Source organism: Oncorhynchus masou, chromosome 23 (genome assembly GCF_036934945.1).
Source record: "Oncorhynchus masou masou isolate Uvic2021 chromosome 23, UVic_Omas_1.1, whole genome shotgun sequence".
Classification (NCBI taxonomy): Eukaryota; Metazoa; Chordata; class Actinopteri; order Salmoniformes; family Salmonidae; genus Oncorhynchus; species Oncorhynchus masou.
The window spans coordinates 11,382,599-11,400,098 of NC_088234.1; the positions used below are offsets into that span (position 1 = coordinate 11,382,599).

Below are 17,500 nucleotides of genomic sequence, written 5' to 3' on the forward strand. Positions count from 1 at the left end.
GAAGAATCTCAAGCCTAAAATATATTTAACATGTTTTTGGTTACTACATGATTCTGTATGTGTTATTTCATAGTTTTGTTTTCTTCACTATTATTGTACAATGTAGAAAATAGTAAAAAAAAAAAAAATGAAAATCCCTTGAATGAATAGGTGTGTCCAAATGTTTGACTGGTACTGTATAATAATCTATTGAGCTCACAATCAACGAATGGATCTATTAGTATGGTGGGAGATTATAATACGGTTTTAAATACCTCCTATGGACCATAAAATAAATCACACTACAAACTATTTCACTTGAGATTTTTTTTTTTTACCTTTTATTTTACTAGGCAAGTCAGTTAAGAACAAATTCTTATTTTCAATGACGGCCTAGGAACAGTGGGTTAACTGCCTGTTCAGGGGCAGAACGACAGATTTTGTACCTTGTCAGCTCGGGGATTTGAACTTGCAACCTTTCTGTTACTAGTCCAACGCTCTAACCACTAGGCTACCCTGACGCCCCAGATCACAAATATCTTGGATACATTAGAACTAGTGGATAATGGATACTGAAATAACCTGACCTAGTGAGATATACATGGAGGAGGCTTTATCAAGCTAGCTGTCTTGATTACTTCCTGGTCTCATTCATGCATCATAAGTATTAATAGGAGTCTGAATGTGATTGGACCACCATCTAATTGGCCTCCATATCACTCTTACAGAATGTCCACGTGGACGGGGACATTTTATCAAAGCCTACTGGATGTCAATTTGTTCTTAACAAAGACAAAATAATTTAGAGTTTTCGGCATAACATAGGCACAGCAGATCCCCTTTAAATGTGCCATTAGAGGCGATGCAATTCAATAATAATCTTTAAAACACAATCAATTTTGGTCAAAAGAGATTAGACTAAAAAAAAGGCTATAGAGGAAGTAAAAGAGCATGTAGATGGTACAAGAAACTGTACTAGAGAATCAATAGGTTAGAGGAGAATCAATAGGTTAGAGGAGAATCAATAGGTTAGAGGAGAATCAATAGGTTAGAGGAGAATCAATAGGTTAGAGGAGAATCAATAGGTTAGAGGAGAATCAATAGGTTAGAGGAGAATCAATAGGTTAGAGGAGAATCAATAGGTTAGAGGAGAATCAATAGGTTAGAGGAGAATCAATAGGTTAGAGGAGAATCAATAGGTTAGAGGAGAATCAATAGGTTAGAGGAGAATCAATAGGTTAGAGGAGAATCAAAAAGAAATGGAGGTACTTATTCAAGAACGATCAAGTGTAATGTATTACAAAAAAAGAATGCAAATTGGATGTAAAATGGCACCAATTTAAAAACTGGAGGGCTCTTACACTTCAATGTGGTAAGGCAAAAATCCTGGTGAAATGCATAGCACATATCTAGTTTAAAAAAATGTTTTAACTAGATATTGTTCATTCTGATCAGACAGGTTTTTTACATGGATGATATATTGGAGATAATATACAACAATTACTTGAAACAACTGAACATTATGGAACATCAAACATACCAGACCTGGTCTTCATAGCAGATTTTACAAAGGCATTTGATAAAGTACGACTAGAATTTATATATAGATGCTTGGAGTACTTTCATTTCAGTGAATCTCTTATACAATGGGTTAAAGTTATGTACAGCAACCCCAGGTGTAAACTAGTAAATTGACCTATTGAGCTTTTTAGAGGAGCAAAACAAGGTTGTTCATTGTCTCCATATCTATTTATTATGGCCATTGAAATGCTAGCTATTTAAAATTAGATCCAAGAGGAATATCAAGGGGTTAGAAATCCAAGGGATAAAAACAAAAATTGTCAATGACTCATCACTTATTTCTTAGGTCCGCAATCTGGATCCCTGTACATTCTCATTTGAAGATCTTGATCACTTTTCTAGCGCCTGTGGATTAAAACCGAATTATGACAAGTGTACCATATTATGTATTGGATTGTTAAAAGACATTACTTGTAGTTGACCAATAAAATGGGGGGGGGATTGTGAAGTAGACATACTTGGTATTCATATCTCAAAAAATATAAATGAATTTACCACAATCAATTTCAATAAAAAGTTTGCAAAAATAGATAAGATTCTGCAAGCCATACAATGCTGATTACAATTTCAGTTCAATGCCTTAACTTAACCCAGTCGGATTTAAATGTATCGGGCTCTCACTCTCCCCCCCCCCCTCTCTCTCGCTCTCCCCCCCCCCTCTCTCTCGCTTTCTCGCTCCCCCTCTCTCCCGCTTTCTCACTCCCCCTCTCTCCCGCTTTCTCCTCCCCCTCTCTCTCGCTCTCTCCCCCACTCTCTCTCTCGCTCTCTCCCCCACTCTCTCTCTCGCTCTCTCCCCGCTCTCTCCCCCGCTCTCTCTCTCGCTCTCTCCCCCCACTCTCTCTCTCGCTCTCTCTCGCTCTCTCCCCGCTCTCTCTCTCGCTCTCTCCCCCCTCTCTCTCTCGCTCTCTCCCCCTCTCTCTCTCGCTCTCTCCCCCTCTCTCTCTCGCTCTCTCCCCCTCTCTCTCTCGCTCTCTCCCCCTCTCGCTCTCTCCCCCCTCTCTCTCGCTCTCTCCCCCTCTCTCTCGCTCTCTCCCCCACTCTCTCTCTCGCTCTCTCCCCACTCTCTCTCGCTCTCTCCCCACTCTCTCTCTCGCTCTCTCCCCCCTCTCTCTCGCGCTCTCTCCCCCACTCTCTCTCGCTCTCTCCCCCCTCTCTCGACCCTCTCGCTCTCGACCCTCTCGCTCTCGACCCTCTCCCCCCTCTCTCGCTCTCGACCCTCTCCCCCTCTCTCTCGCTCTCGACCCCCTCTCTCTCGCTCTCGACCCCCCTTGCTCTCGACCCCCTCTCTCTCGCTCTCGACCCCCTCTCTCTCGCTCTCTCGACCCTCTCCCCCTCTCGCACTCTCGACCCTCTCCCCCTCTCTCTCTCTCGCTCTCTCCCGCTCTCTCTCGCTCTCTCGCCCTCTCCCTCTCTCTCTCTCGCTCTCTCCCCCTCTCTCTCGCTCTCTCCCTCTCTCTCTCGCTCTCTCCCCTCTCTCTCTCGCTCTCTCCCCCCTCTCTCTCTCGCTCTCTCCCCTCTCTCTCTCTCGCTCTCTCCCCCTCTCTCTCTCTCGCTCTCTCCCCCTCTCTCTCTCGCTCTCTCCCCCTCTCTCTCTCGCTCTCTCCCCCCTCTCTCTCTCGCTCTCTCCCCCCTCTCTCTCTCTCTTTCTCTCTGGCTCGCTATCTCGCGCTCGCTCTCTCTCTGGCTCGTTATCTCGCTCACTCTCTCTGTCTCTCTGTCATTGTCTCTCTGTCTCTCGCTCCTTCGGTAACATTGTGCTCTTCACACCCCCTCAGTCTGTTGCGTGAGGGCTGCAGAGGTGCACACACACATTCCCATGCATGCCCTCAAAACATTACTGTGTGTGTGTGAATCTGGCAGCCAACTGATTGCCAGGAAAAGAGAGAGGGACGAGGAGAGAGGAGGGATAGCGAGAGAGAGAAACAGAGGGGGACGAGGAGGGATAGCGAGAGAGAGAAACAGGGGGACGAGGAGGGATAGCGAGAGAGAGAAACAGAGGGGGACGAGGAGGGATAGCGAGAGAGAGAAACAGAGAGGGACGAGGAGGGATAGCGAGAGAGAGAAACAGAGAGGGACGAGGAGGGATAGCGAGAGAGAGAAACAGAGAGTGACGAGGAGGGATAGCGAGAGAGAGAAACAGAGAGGGACGAGGAGAGAGGAGGGATAGCGAGAGAGAAACGGAGAGGGACGAGGAGAGAGGAGGGATAGCGAGAGAGAAACGGAGAGGGACGAGGAGAGAGGAGGGATAGCGAGAGAGAGAAACGGAGAGGGACGAGGAGAGAGGAGGGATAGCGAGAGAGAGCGAGAGAAACAGAGATGGACGAGGAGAGAGAGAGAGAGAGAGAGAGAGAGAGAGACGAGGAGGGATAGCGAGAGGGAGAGCGAGAGAGCGAGAGAGCGAGAGAGCGAGAGAGAGAGAGAGCGAGAGAGCGAGAGAGCGAGAGAGAGAGAGAGAGAGAGAGACGAGGGATAGCGAGAGGGAGAGCGAGAGAAACAGAGAGAGAGAGAGAGACGAGGGATAGAGAGAGAGAGAGAGAGAGAGAGAGAGAGAGAGAGAGAGAGAGAGAGAGAGAGAGAGAGAGAGAGAGAGAGAGACGAGGAGGGATAGCGAGAGCGAGAGAAACAGAGAGGGACGAGGAGAGAGGAGGGATAGAGCGAGAGAAACAGAGAGGGACGAGGAGAGAGGAGGGATAGAGCGAGAGAAACAGAGAGGGACGAGGAGAGAGGAGGGATAGCGAGAGAGAGAAACAGAGAGGGACGAGGAGAGAGGAGGGATAGCGAGAGCGAGAGAGAGAAACAGAGAGGGACGAGGAGAGAGGAGGGATAGCGAGAGCGAGAGAGAGAAACAGAGAGGGACGAGGAGAGAGGAGGGATAGCGAGAGCGAGAAACAGAGAGGGACGAGGAGAGAGGAGGGATAGCGCGAGCGAGAGAGAGAAACCGAGCGGGAGTGAAAGAAGGAGGAGAAGGAGGGAGGAAAAGTCAGTCTCAGATTAAATACCGCACACACAAACACACACTTACACGCGGTCCAACTCCTCTCCGCCCAATGATTTACAGTCATCCAGTCTTTGTTTACTTTCAGAGTTATAAATACACTCAGCCATAAGAATTTCCCTATTACCCACAATCACACACTCACACACTCACACACATCCACATGTTCTGTTCTTCTATCCTCGTTGCGACCTCAAATTAATTTCCATTCTAAATCTTATTTTCCCTAACCCCTAACTCTCTCTCTCCTAGCTCCTAACCCTAACCCTCTCTCTCTCCTAGCTCCTAACCCTAACCCCTAACCCTCTCTCTCCTAGCTCCTAACCCAAACCCCTAACCCTCTCTCTCCTAGCTCCTAACCCTCTCTCTCCTTGCTCCTAACCCTAACCCCTAACCCCTCTCTCCTAGCTCCTAACCCTAACCCCCTCTCTCTCCTAGCTCCTAACCCGAACCCTAACCCTCTCTCTCCTAGCTCCTAAACCTAACCCTCTCTCTCTCCTAGCTCCTACCCCTAACCCCCTCTCTCTCCTAGCTCCTAACCCCTAACCCGAACCCTAACCCGTAACCCTAACACTCTCTCTCTCCTAGCTCCTAACCCTAACCCCTAACCCTCTCTCTCTCCTAACCCCTAACCCTCTCTCTCCTAACCCTAACCCCCTCTCTCTCCTATCTCCTAACCCTAACCACTAAACCCTTACCCTCTCTCTCTCCTAACCCTAACCCCCTCTCTCTGCTAACCCATAACCCCTAACCCTCTCTCTCTGCTAACCCATAACCCCTAACCCTCTTTCTCTCCTAACCCGTAACCCCTAAACCCTTACCCTCTCTCTCTCCTAACCCTAACCCCTAACCCTTTCTCTCTGCTAACCCATAACCCCTAACCCTCTCTCTCTCCTAACCCTAAACCCTTACGCTCTCTCTCTCTCCTAACCCTAAACCCTTACCCTCTCTCTCTCTCCTAACCACTAACCCTTACCCTCTCTCTCCTAACCCTTACCCTCTCTCTCTCCTAACCCTAAACCCTTACCCTCTCTCTCTCCTATCCCTTACCCTCTCTCTCCTAACCCTTACCCTCTCTCTCCTAACCCTGACCACTAACCCTCTCTCTCTCCTCACCCTAAACCCTAACCCTCTCTCTCTCCTAACCCTAACCCTCTCTCTCTCCTAACCCTTACCCTCTCTCTCTCCTAACCCTAACCACTAACCCTCTCTCTCTCCTAACCCTAACCCTTACCCTCTCTCTCTCCTAACCCTAAACCCTAACCGTCTCTCTCTCCTAACCCTTACCCTCTCTCTCTCCTAACCCTAAACCACTAACCCTCTCTCTCTCCTAACCCTAAACCCTTACCCTCTCTCTCTCCTAACCCTAAACCCTTACCCTCTCTCTCTCCTAACCCTAACCACTAAACCCTAACCCTCTCCTAACCCTAAACCCTAACCCTCTCTCTCTCCTAACCCTAACCCCTAACCCTTTCTCTCTGCTAACCCTTACCCTGGCTCCTAACCCCTAAATCCTTACCCTCTCTCTCTCTCCTAACCCTAGCTCCTAACCCCTAAACCCTTACCCTCTCTCTCTCTCCTAACCCTAACTTTAGCTCCTAACCCCTAACCCTGGCTCCTAACCATTAACCCTAATTGTAACCCTGGCTCCTAACCCCTAAGCTTAAAATAGCCTTCGTCCTCAAGGGGACGAGGGAAATGTCCCCACGAGGGAGAATTGTCCTGGTTTTACTTTCCTTGTGGGGACATTTGGGGATTGTAGTTCCCCCACAAGGAAGGAAGAGCCAATCCACACACACACACACACACACACAACCACTTGAGCTTGTCTCACCGTCTCCTGTGAGCTCAGTTATTTTTAGAACCTCATTTTGTTAGACAAATATGTGTTCTGTGTGTGTGTGTGTGTGTGTGTATCAAAGCCTGTTATTTTCTATGCTAACCCTATCTGTTGCTGCTTACATGTGACACGTATGCAAATCAGCCTGTTATTTTTCGGGAGACATACAGGAAGAGCCTGGATCACTGAGTGGGATTTATCTCTACTATAACAACGCTATAGAATCAGCTGGAAATGTATGGCAGACTCTTTTATTGTAACTTAACAGCTACAGACCATTTGAGAGAGAGAGAGAGAGACTTCATTTGCATGGGAGAGCGAACCACTCACACATGGCACCCTCAGAGAGACAACATTTCACTATTGGGTATGACAAGAGAGAAGGACTCGGAAGTTTTTTTTTCTTCATTACAACAAGCCTACATCATACTCTCTTATTTGAACATTGTGTTTTTTATTTTTATTTTAAACATACAGTACCGGTCCAAAGTTTGGACACAACTTCTCATTCCAGGTTTTCTTTATTTGTACTATTTTCAACATGGCAGAATAATAGTGAAGTTATCAAAACTATGAAATAACACATATGGAATCAGGTAGGAACCAAAAAAGTGATAAACAAATCTAAATAGATTTGAGATTTGAGATTCTTCTAAGTAGCCAACCTTTGCCTTGATGACAACTTTGCACACTCTTGGCATTCTCTCAACCAGCTTCATGAGGTAGTCACCTGGAATACATTTAAGTGTGTCTTGTTAAAAGTGAATTTGCCACAGATGTCTCAGGTTTTGAGGGAGTGTGTAATTGGCATGCTGACTGCAGGAATGTCCATCAGAGCTGTTGACCAAAAATGTAATGTTAATTTCTTTACCATGAGCCGCCTCCAACGTTGTTTTAGAGAATTTGGAAGTACGTTCAACCCGGCCTCACAACCACAGACCACCTGTAACCACGGCAACCCAGGACCTCCACATCCAGCGTCTTCACCTGCGGGATGGTCTGAGACCAGCCACCCGGGCAGCTGATGAAACTGAGGAGTATTTCTGTCTGTAATAAAGTCCTTTTGTGGGGAAAAACTAGTGGGCGGGCCCATGCCCCCATGTGGGCGGGCCCATGCCCCCATGTGGGCGGGCCCATGCCCTCCAGGTCCACCAATGGCTACGCCGCTACCCAGTCATGTGAAGTCCAGAGATCAGGGCCTAAAGAATTTATTTCATTATATGAACTGTAACTCAGTAAAATCGTTGAACTTGTTGCATGTTGCGTCTTTATATTTTTGTTCAGAGTAGTTGAATTGGTTAAAAACAAAGTAGAATTGATTGTATAATTCATTCATTTCTGCATACATGGCTGTCTGAAACATTTTGCCATGAAGAAATATATAATGTAATATTAATATTGAACTAAAAAGATGCCAAAAAGTACCATTCTGGGACTGAATTCAGTACGTATCGTGAGGGCCCTGGTAATTCAGTACGTATCGTGAGGGCCCTGGTAATTCAGTACGTATCGTGAGGTCCCTGGTCCCTCTGCACAGCTATTTTCGGGTCTCTCCAGAGATGTTCGATCAAGTTCTGCACATCTATCACTCCAGTGTTTTTAATTCCTAAATTGTAATTATTTCGCCACTATGGCCTATTTATTGCCTTTCCTTATCTTACCTCATTTGCACACACTGTATATTGATTTTTCTATTGTGTTATTGACTGTATGTTTGTTTATTCCATGTGTAACTCTTTATTGTTGTTTTTGTCGAACTGCTTTGCTTTATCTTGGCCAGGTCGCAGTTGTAAATGAGAAGTTGTTCTCAACTAGACTACCTGGTCAAATAAAGGTCAAATAAAGGTCAAATAAAGGTCAAATAAAGGTCAAATAAAGGTCAAATAAAGGTCATATAAATAGTCCTGAGCGCTCTGGCCCAGATGTTCCTCAAGGATCTCTCTGTACTCTGCCTCATTTTCCCTCAATCCTGACTAGTCTCCCAGTGCATGCCGCTTAATAACATCCCCACAGTGACGCTTGACATTCAGGCCAAAGAGTTCGATCTTGGTTTCATCAGACCAGAGAATCTTGTATTTCATAGTCTGAGACTGCTTTCGGGGACTTTTGGCAAAATCCAAGCAGGCTGTCATGTGCCTTTTACTGAGTAGTGGCTTCCGTCTGGCCACTCTACCATAAAGGCCTGATTGGTGGAGTGCTGCAGAGATGGTTTTCCTTCTGGAAGGTTCTCCCACCTCCACAGAGGAACTCTCAAGCTCTGTCCGAGTGACCATCGGGTTCTTGGTCACCTCCCTGAACAAGGCCCTTCTCCCCCGATTGCTCAGTTTGGCTGATCGACCAGCTCTAGGAAGAGTCTTGGTGGTTCCAGACTTCTTCCTCTGAAGAATGATGGAGGCCACTGTGTTCTTGGGGACCTTCAATGCTGCAGAATCTTTTAGGGACCCTTCCCCAGATCTGTGCCTGGACACAATCCTGTCTCTGAGCTGGTGGTTCCTTTTAACATGAGACTTCAATATTCCCAGGTAAGAGGTTTTAGGTTGTAGTTAATATAGTATTTATAGGACTATTTCTCTCTAACATTTGTATTCCATATACTTTTGACTATTGGATGTTCTTATAGGCACTTTAGTATTGCCAGTGTAACAGTATAGCTTCCGTCCCTCTCCTCGCCCCTACCTGGGCTCGAACCAGGAACCCCTCGACAACAGTCACACTCGAAGCAGCGTTACCCATCGCTCCACAAAGCCACGGGTAACTACTCCAAGTCTTAGAGCGAGTGACGTTTGAAACACTATTAGCGCACACCCAGCTAACTAGTTAGCCATTTCACATTGGTTACACCAGCCATTAGGCTGATAGGCTTAAAGTTATAAACAGCGCGGTGCTTCCGAAGAGCTGCTGGCAAAACGCAGAAAACAAAACATTTATTATTTCAGTAAAATACGGAACTGTTCGATATTTTATCTAACGGATGGCATCCCTAAGTCTAAATATTCTTGTTACATTGCACAACCTTCAATGTTGTAAAATTCTGGAAAATTAGTTGGCAATGAGCCAGCCAGCCCACACTGTTGCATATACCCTGACTCTGCGTGCAATGAATGCAAGAGAAGTGACACAATTTCACCTGGTTAATATTGCCTGCTAACCTGGATTTCTTTTAGCTAAATATGCAGGTTTAAAAATATATACTCCTGTGTATTGATTTTAAGAAAGGCCTTGGTGTTTATGGTTAGGTACACGTTGGTGTTTATGGTTGGGTACACGGTGGTGGTGTTTATGGTTGGGTACACGGTGGTGGTGTTTATGGTTGGGTACACGGTGGTGGTGTTTATGGTTGGGTACACGGTGGTGGTGTTTATGGTTAGGTACACGTTGGTGTTTATGGTTGGGTACACGGTGGTGGTGTTTATGGTTGGGTACACGGTGGTGGTGTTTATGGTTGGGTACACGGTGGTGGTGTTTATGGTTGGGTACACGGTGGTGGTGGTGGTGGTGTTTATGGTTGGGTACACGGTGGTGGTGGTGGTGGTGTTTATGGTTGGGTACACGGTGGTGGTGGTGTTTATGGTTGGGTACACGGTGGTGGTGGTGTTTATGGTTGGGTACACGGTGGTGGTGGTGTTTATGGTTGGGTACACGGTGGTGGTGGTGTTTATGGTTGGGTACACGGTGGTGGTGGTGTTTATGGTTGGGTACACGGTGGTGGTGGTGTTTATGGTTGGGTACACGGTGGTGGTGGTGTTTATGGCTGGGTACACGGTGGTGGTGGTGTTTATGGTTGGGTACACGGTGGTGGTGGTGTTTATGGTTGGGTACACGGTGGTGGTGGTGTTTATGGTTGGGTACACGGTGGTGGTGGTGTTTATGGTTGGGTACACGGTGGTGGTGGTGTTTATGGTTGGGTACACGGTGGTGGTGGTGTTTATGGTTGGGTACACGGTGGTGGTGGTGTTTATGGTTGGGTACACGGTGGTGGTGGTGTTTATGGTTGGGTACACGGTGGTGGTGGTGTTTATGGCTGGGTACACGGTGGTGGTGGTGTTTATGGCTGGGTACACGGTGGTGGTGGTGTTTATGGCTGGGTACACGGTGGTGGTGTTTATGGTTGGGTACAGTCGTCCAACGATTGTGATTTCTTTCGGAAATGTGCTTTTGTTAAATCATCCCCCAGCGTTGCATCGATTATAGCAGGACACGGTAGATAAACGAGTAATATCATGAACCTTGTGTAGTTATAACTAGTGATTATGATTAAGTTTAATGCCAGATAGCAACTTACCTTGGCTTCTACTGCATTCACGTAACAGGCAGTCTCCTCGTGGAAAGCAATGAGAGGCAGGTGGTTAGAGCGTTGGACTAGTTAACTATAAGGTTGCAAGATTGAATCCCCGAGCTGACAAGGTAAAAATCTGTCATTCTACCCCTGAACAAGGCAGTTAACCCACTGTTCCCAGGGCCGTCATTGAAAATGAGAATGTGTTCTTAACTGACTTGCCTAGTTAAATAAAGGTATTAAAAAAAAAAAAATTGGGGTGGGGGGGGCAAAATTGGCGCTCAAAAATACCGATTTCCGATTGTTATGAAAACTTTAAATCGGCCATTCCGATTAATCAGTCGACCTCTAATATAGACAGGTGTTTGCCTTTCCAAATCATGTCCAATCAATTGAATTTACCACAGGTGGACTCCAATCAAGTTGTAGAAACATCTCAAGGATGATCAATGGAAACAGACTCAATTCTGAGTCTCATAACAAAGGGTCTGTATACTTATGGATATGATGAATACTATGTGTTTTTAGTTTTTTTTTGTAAATACTTTTTCATAAATTTGCAACCATTTCTAAACCTTTTTTCAATGTTTTTTTTGTTATGTGGTATTGTGTGTGTGTGTGTGTGTGTGTGTAGATTGAGGAATTTATTTTATTTAAACCATTTTAGAATAAGGCTAACGTAACAAAATGTACAAAAACTGGGAAGGGGTCTGAATGAGTAGATGAGAAGACAGCGGTGATGTATGGTTCTCTGTGTCTGTGTGATAATAAGCTAGGTGGATGTGGTCGCAGTCACACACAGTAGGTCTAAATGTGTTACATCAACATCTAAAAATGACACAGGAAACAACCATTTCCTTTTCAATTGTGAGAAACTTTGACTGTGTTGTAGAAGGAAGGGTGCTGGTCAGGAGCGTGTGTGTGTGGGTGTGGGTGCGCGCACTTCTGCCCAGTTGTGGGCTAAGTTATTTTATTTATTATTTTTATTTTTTTGTCACCATGGCAACTCTGCATGCCACTGGATGGTCGTGGACCTTCTCACTGTGTGTGAAGGGTTAAAGTGATGATGTATCTGACAAATACAAATAACTGCACTTCTCTCTGTCTCTCTGTCTCTCCTCTCTGTCTCCTCTCTGTCTCCTCTCTGTCTCCTCTCTGTCTCCCCTCTGTCTCCCCTCTGTCTCCCCTCTGTCTCCTCTCTGTCTCTCTCTCTCTCTCTCGGTCTGTCTGTCTCTCTCGGTCTGTCTGTCTGTCTCTCTCGGTCTGTCTGTCTCTCTCGGTCTGTCTGTCTCTCTCTCTCGGTCTGTCTGTCTCTCTCTCTCGGTCTGTCTCTCTCTCGGTCTCTCTCTCTCTCTCTCTCTCTCTCCGTCTCTCTCTCCTCTCTGTGTCTCTCTCTGTGTCTCTCTCTGTCTCTCTCTCTGTGTCTCTGTCTCTCTCTGTGTGTCTCTCTCTCTCTCTGTCTCTCTCTCTCTCTCTCTCTCTGTCTTCTCTCTCTCTCCTCTCCCTGTCTCTCTCTCTCCTCTCCCTGTCTCTCTCTCTCTCCTCTCCCTGTCTCTCTCTCTGTCTCATAGATATGGGTTGTATTTACAATGGTGCGTGTTCTTCACTGGTTGCCCTTTTCTTGTGGCAACAGGTCACAAATCTTGCTGCTCTGATGGCACACTGTGGAATTTCACCCAGTAGATATGGGAGTTTTTCAAAATTTGATTTTTTTTCGAATTCTTTGTGGATCTGTGTAATCTCTCTCTCTCTCTCTCTCTGTTTCTCTCTGTTTCTCTCTCTGTCTCTCTCAATTCAATTCAATTCAAGGGCTTTATTGGCATGGGAAACATGTGTTAACATTGCCAAAGCAAGTAAGGTAGATTCTCTCTGTCTCTCTCTCTGTCTGTCAATTCAATTCAATGGGCTTTATTAGCTTGGGAAACATGTGTTAACATTACCAAAGCAAGTGATGTAGATAATATACAAAAGTGAAATAAACAATAAAAATTAACAGTAAACATTACACATACAGAAGTTTCAAAACATTAAAGATATTACAAATGTCATGTCATCTCTGTCTCTCCGTCTCTCTATCTCTGCTCTGTTTTATGGTTGATTCTTTACAGTCAAATTATTGTCTTTTTCCTTTCTAATAATTTGGTTAGCTCTAAATGTGTCCAGGGGCTCTGTGTGGTCTGTTTTTTGTTTTGTTTTTTCTCTCTTTCTCTCTTTCTTTCTCTCTTTCTTTCTCTTTCTTTCTCTTTCTTTCTCTCTTTCTCTCTCTTTCTTGGCCTCGTTCAGCCTTAAGGTTCTGTCAGACCATTGTTGCCCTCTTCTGGAGAAACGGGGAGAAAGAGAAATCAGGCAGACAATGTGTTCCACCTCGAGGATTGAATTCTAACATATACTTCTACTGAGGGGTAAATCACTTTTTAATTTGAACAAAACCTTCCATACATATTTGCCCATTGTAGAAGTGCTCAAAAAGTGACTTTTTGTACCCGAGAAACTGGAAAATATAAACGGTTGACATTAATATAATTCAAGCAAACGGGGTTCTCAAACGATTTAATAATTTCTTGACTTTTTTACAAATAAATACAAATTTCATTTTTTTTTTAACCAATTGTCTGAAACATTTGAATAATATTGTAGCTTAGACCCTATTTGACATCAACTGTTACGACACAACATGCTCTTGAATAAAGGGTGTCTCATGATGAATAACGCAGCTCCATATGTTGCTAAATCAGATTTCTGTACTTTGAAAAGTACAGTTCTTGAAAACTTGATTACTGACAAGCAAAACATTTTGGGACTATGTCAACAAAGGACTAATAATAATGACTAAAAATGTGTGTGTGTGTGTGTGTGTGTGTGTATATACATATGTATATATGGCAGGTAGCTTAGTGGTTAAAACGTTGTGCCTGTAAATGAAAGGTAAATCTGTCATTCTGCCCCTGAACAGGCAGTTAACCCACTGTTCTCCTGAGCAAGGCAGTTAACCCACTGTTCCCCTGAACAAGGCAGTTAACCCACTGTTCCCCTGAACAAGGCAGTTAACCCACTGTTCTCCTGAGCAAGGCAGTTAACCCTCTGTTCTCCTGAGCAAGGCAGTTAACCCTCTGTTCCCCTGAACAAGGCAGTTAACCCACTGTTCCCCTGAACAAGGCAGTTAACCCACTGTTCCCCTGAACAAGGCAGTTAACCCACTGTTCCCCTGAACAAGGCAGTTAACCCACTGTTCCCCTGAGCAAGGCAGTTAACCCACTGTTCCCCTGAACAAGGCAGTTAACCCACTGTTCCCCTGAACAAGGCAGTTAACCCACTGTTCCCCTGAACAAGGCAGTTAACCCACTGTTCCCCTGAACAAGGCAGTTAACCCGCTGTTCTCCTGAGCAAGGCAGTTAACCCGCTGTTCTCCTGAGCAAGGCAGTTAACCCGCTGTTCTCCTGAGCAAGGCAGTTAACCCGCTGTTCTCCTGAGCAAGGCAGTTAACCCACTGTTCTCCTGAGCAAGGCAGTTAACCCACTGTTCCCCTGAACAAGGCAGTTAACCCACTGTTCCCCTGAACAAGGCAGTTAACCCACTGTTCCCCTGAACAAGGCAGTTAACCCACTGTTCCCCGGTAGACCGACATTGTAAATAACAATTTGTTTTGACTTGCGTAGTTAAATAACTGTTATATATATATATTATATATGTCTATTAAGTGCCTTGTGTGTAGAATGTACATGTAACAACAAAAGAAAAAGCTGTAAAAGGACGTGTTTATTTTTGTCCTCTGATGGATGGATGGCTTCTTAGCAAAGAGGATTTCTCAAGCAAGAATTTTGCAGGGGAAAAAACAGAATACTAACTGTTATTGGCGGACATTTTTCAAACTCTTTCTGATTGGTCTGTTAACTCATTTATGGCATGGTGATGTCACCAGGCAGGCCAAAACAGGCAGAAGTTTCAGGTGGTCTTTTCAAACAGCTCTTTACACTAAAAGAACATTATCATCATTTTCACAGTATTTTTCCTATCTTCATAGGGTGTAAATGTTAAACACTGGGCCTTTAAAACAAAGGGGATGCTGTCAAAAAGTCATTGAATTCCAATGGAATCAGAATGTCACAATGTCACTTAGACTCCATTTGACTTCAATTAATCGCACAGTGAAATTTGCCTATTGTGATTTAAGTGGAAGTTAGGATTCACTAAAGAAAGATGAGATTCTCTGGATTGTGAAAGAGTTGAAGAGAGAGAGAGATGGAGGGGGAGAGAGAGAGAGAGAGAGATGGAGGGGGGGAGAGAGATGGAGGGGGGAGAGAGATGGAGGGGGAGAGAGATGGAGGGGGGGAGAGAGATGGAGGGGGAGATGGAGGGGGAGAGAGATGGAGGGGGAGATGGAGGGGGAGAGAGATGGAGGGAGGGGGAGATGGAGGGGGAGAGAGAGATGGAGGGGGAGAGAGAGATGGAGGGGGAGATGGAGGGGGAGATGGAGGGGGAGATGGAGGGGGAGAGAGAGATGGAGGGGGAGAGAGAGAGATGGAGGGAGGGGGAGAGATGGAGGGAGGGGGAGAGATGGAGGAGGAGGAGGGGAGAGAGATGGAGGAGGGGGAGGGAGATGGAGGAGGGGGAGGGAGATGGAGGAGGGGGGAGGGAGATGGAGGAGGGGGAGAGAGATGGAGGAGGGGGAGAGAGATGGAGGGGGAGGGAGAGATATGGAGGAGGAGGAGGGAGAGATGGAGGGGGAGAGAGATGGAGGGGGAGAGAGATGGAGGAGGAGGGGGAGAGAGATGGGGAGAGAGATGGAGGAGGAGGGGGAGAGAGATGGAGGAGAGAGATGGAGGAGGAGGGGGAGAGAGATGGAGGGGGAGAGAGATGGAGGGGAGAGAGATGGAGGGGAGAGAGGAGGAGGAGGAGGAGGAGAGAGATGGAGGAGGGGGGGAGAGAGATGGAGGAGGGGGGAGAGATGGAGATGGAGGAGGGGGGAGAGAGATGGAGGAGGAGGAGGGGGAGAGAGATGGAGGAGGAGGAGGAGGGGGAGAGAGATGGAGGGGAGAGAGATGGAGGAGGAGGGGAGAGAGATGGAGGAGGGGGGGAGAGAGATGGAGGGGGTAGAGATGGAGATGGAGGGGGAGAGATGGAGATGGAGGAGGGGAGAGAGATGGAGATGGAGGAGGGGGAGAGAGATGGAGATGGAGGAGGGGGATGGAGATGGAGGAGGGGGAGAGAGATGGAGATGGAGGAGGGGGAGAGATGGAGATGGAGGAGGGGGAGAGAGATGGAGATGGAGGAGGGGGAGAGATGGAGGAGGAGGAGGGAGGAGGAGGAGGGAGGAGAGATGGAGGAGGGGGGAGAGAGATGGAGGAGGGGAGATGGAGGAGGGGGAGAGAGATGGAGGAGGGGGAGAGAGATGGAGGGGGGAGAGATGGAGAAGGGGAGAGATGGAGATGGAGGGGGAGAGAGATGGAGGGGGAGAGATGGAGGAGGAGGAGGGGGGAGAGAGATGGAGGAGGGGGAGAGATGGAGATGGAGGAGGAGGGAGAGAGAGATGGAGGAGGAGGGAGAGAGAGATGGAGGAGGAGGGGGAGAGAGATGGAGGAGGAGGAGGAGGAGGAGGAGGAGGAGGAGGGGGAGAGAGATGGAGGGAGAGAGATGGAGGGGAGATGGAGGAGGAGGAGGAGGGGGGGAGAGATGGAGGAGGAGGAGGAGGAGGGGGGAGAGATGGAGGAGGGGGAGAGATGGAGGAGGGGGAGAGATGGAGGAGGGGGAGAGAGATGGAGGAGGGGGAGAGAGATGGAGGAGGGGGAGAGAGATGGAGGAGGGGGAGAGATGGAGGAGGAGGAGGGGGAGAGAGATGGAGGAGGGGGGGGAGATGGAGGGGGAGAGATGGAGGGGGAGAGAGATGGAGGAGGGGGGGAGATGGAGGGGGAGGGAGAGAGATGGAGGGGGAGAGAGATGGAGAAGGGGAGGGGGAGAGATTGAGGGGGAGGGGGAGAGATGGAGGGAGAGAGATGGAGGAGGGGGGGGAGATGGAGGGGGAGGGAGAGAGATGGAGGGGGAGAGAGATGGAGAAGGGGAGGGGGAGAGATTGAGGGGGAGGGGGAGAGATGGAGGGGGAGAGATGGTGGAGGAGGGGGAGGGAGAGAGATGGAGGGGGAGAGATGGAGGGGGAGAGATGGAGAAGGGGAGGGAGAGATGGTGGAGGAGGGGGAGAGATGGTGGAGGTGCACACGTACACACACACCATACACCACACACACACACACACACACACACGTAAACACACACACACACACACACACGTACACACACCATACACACACACACCATACATACACACACGTACACAGACACGTACACACACACACACACGTATACACACCACACACACGTGTATATACACCGCACACACACACACACGTACACACACACACACACGAAGTGGAACTAGGCTGGCACACATCCTATTCTGTATGAGACCTGTCGTCACTGGTGGGTCAGACACACCAGTGATGTCATCGCCAGGATGAGGCTGTCTGAGTGTTCCTGCTCAACCAGTCGAACAGGGGCAACCAGTTCTATTTTTAGCTCTGGTCTCCCCTCCCACCTGAATAAACACCTGGGGTGTGTGTGTGTGTGACACAGAGAGTGAAAGGGGGAGGGTAGACAGACAGACACAGACAGACAGGCAGGCAGGCAGGCGGGTGGGCGGGCGGGCGGGCAGACAGACAGACAGACCTGCATGTCTTCCTGGAAAAGGTGTGTCCTCTTACACACCTGAGTGGGAGTGGCTTAGGATCAGGCCCTGAGCGAAAGAGGAAGTATGTAGAAACAGTTTAGATCAACACAG

At 47.4% G+C, this 17,500-nt stretch overlaps 1 protein-coding gene across 4 annotated transcripts in view; it reads left to right on the top strand.

Moving 5' to 3' along the window:
- LOC135510301 (diacylglycerol kinase delta-like) overlaps nucleotides 1-17,500 on the top strand; it is an 85,049-nt gene that overhangs the window by 16,483 nt on the left and 51,066 nt on the right. Inside the window, exon 1 of one of the 4 annotated variants that reach the window (XM_064931116.1) lies at nucleotides 17,467-17,500. This exon is cut by the window's right edge and continues 1,014 nt beyond it. The exons of the other annotated variants lie outside the window; for them this stretch is intronic. The gene's annotated coding sequence lies outside the window, so the exon portion shown is untranslated. Of the gene's footprint in view, nucleotides 1-17,466 lie in introns of those variants that run through there. 4 annotated transcript variants of the gene reach the window in all.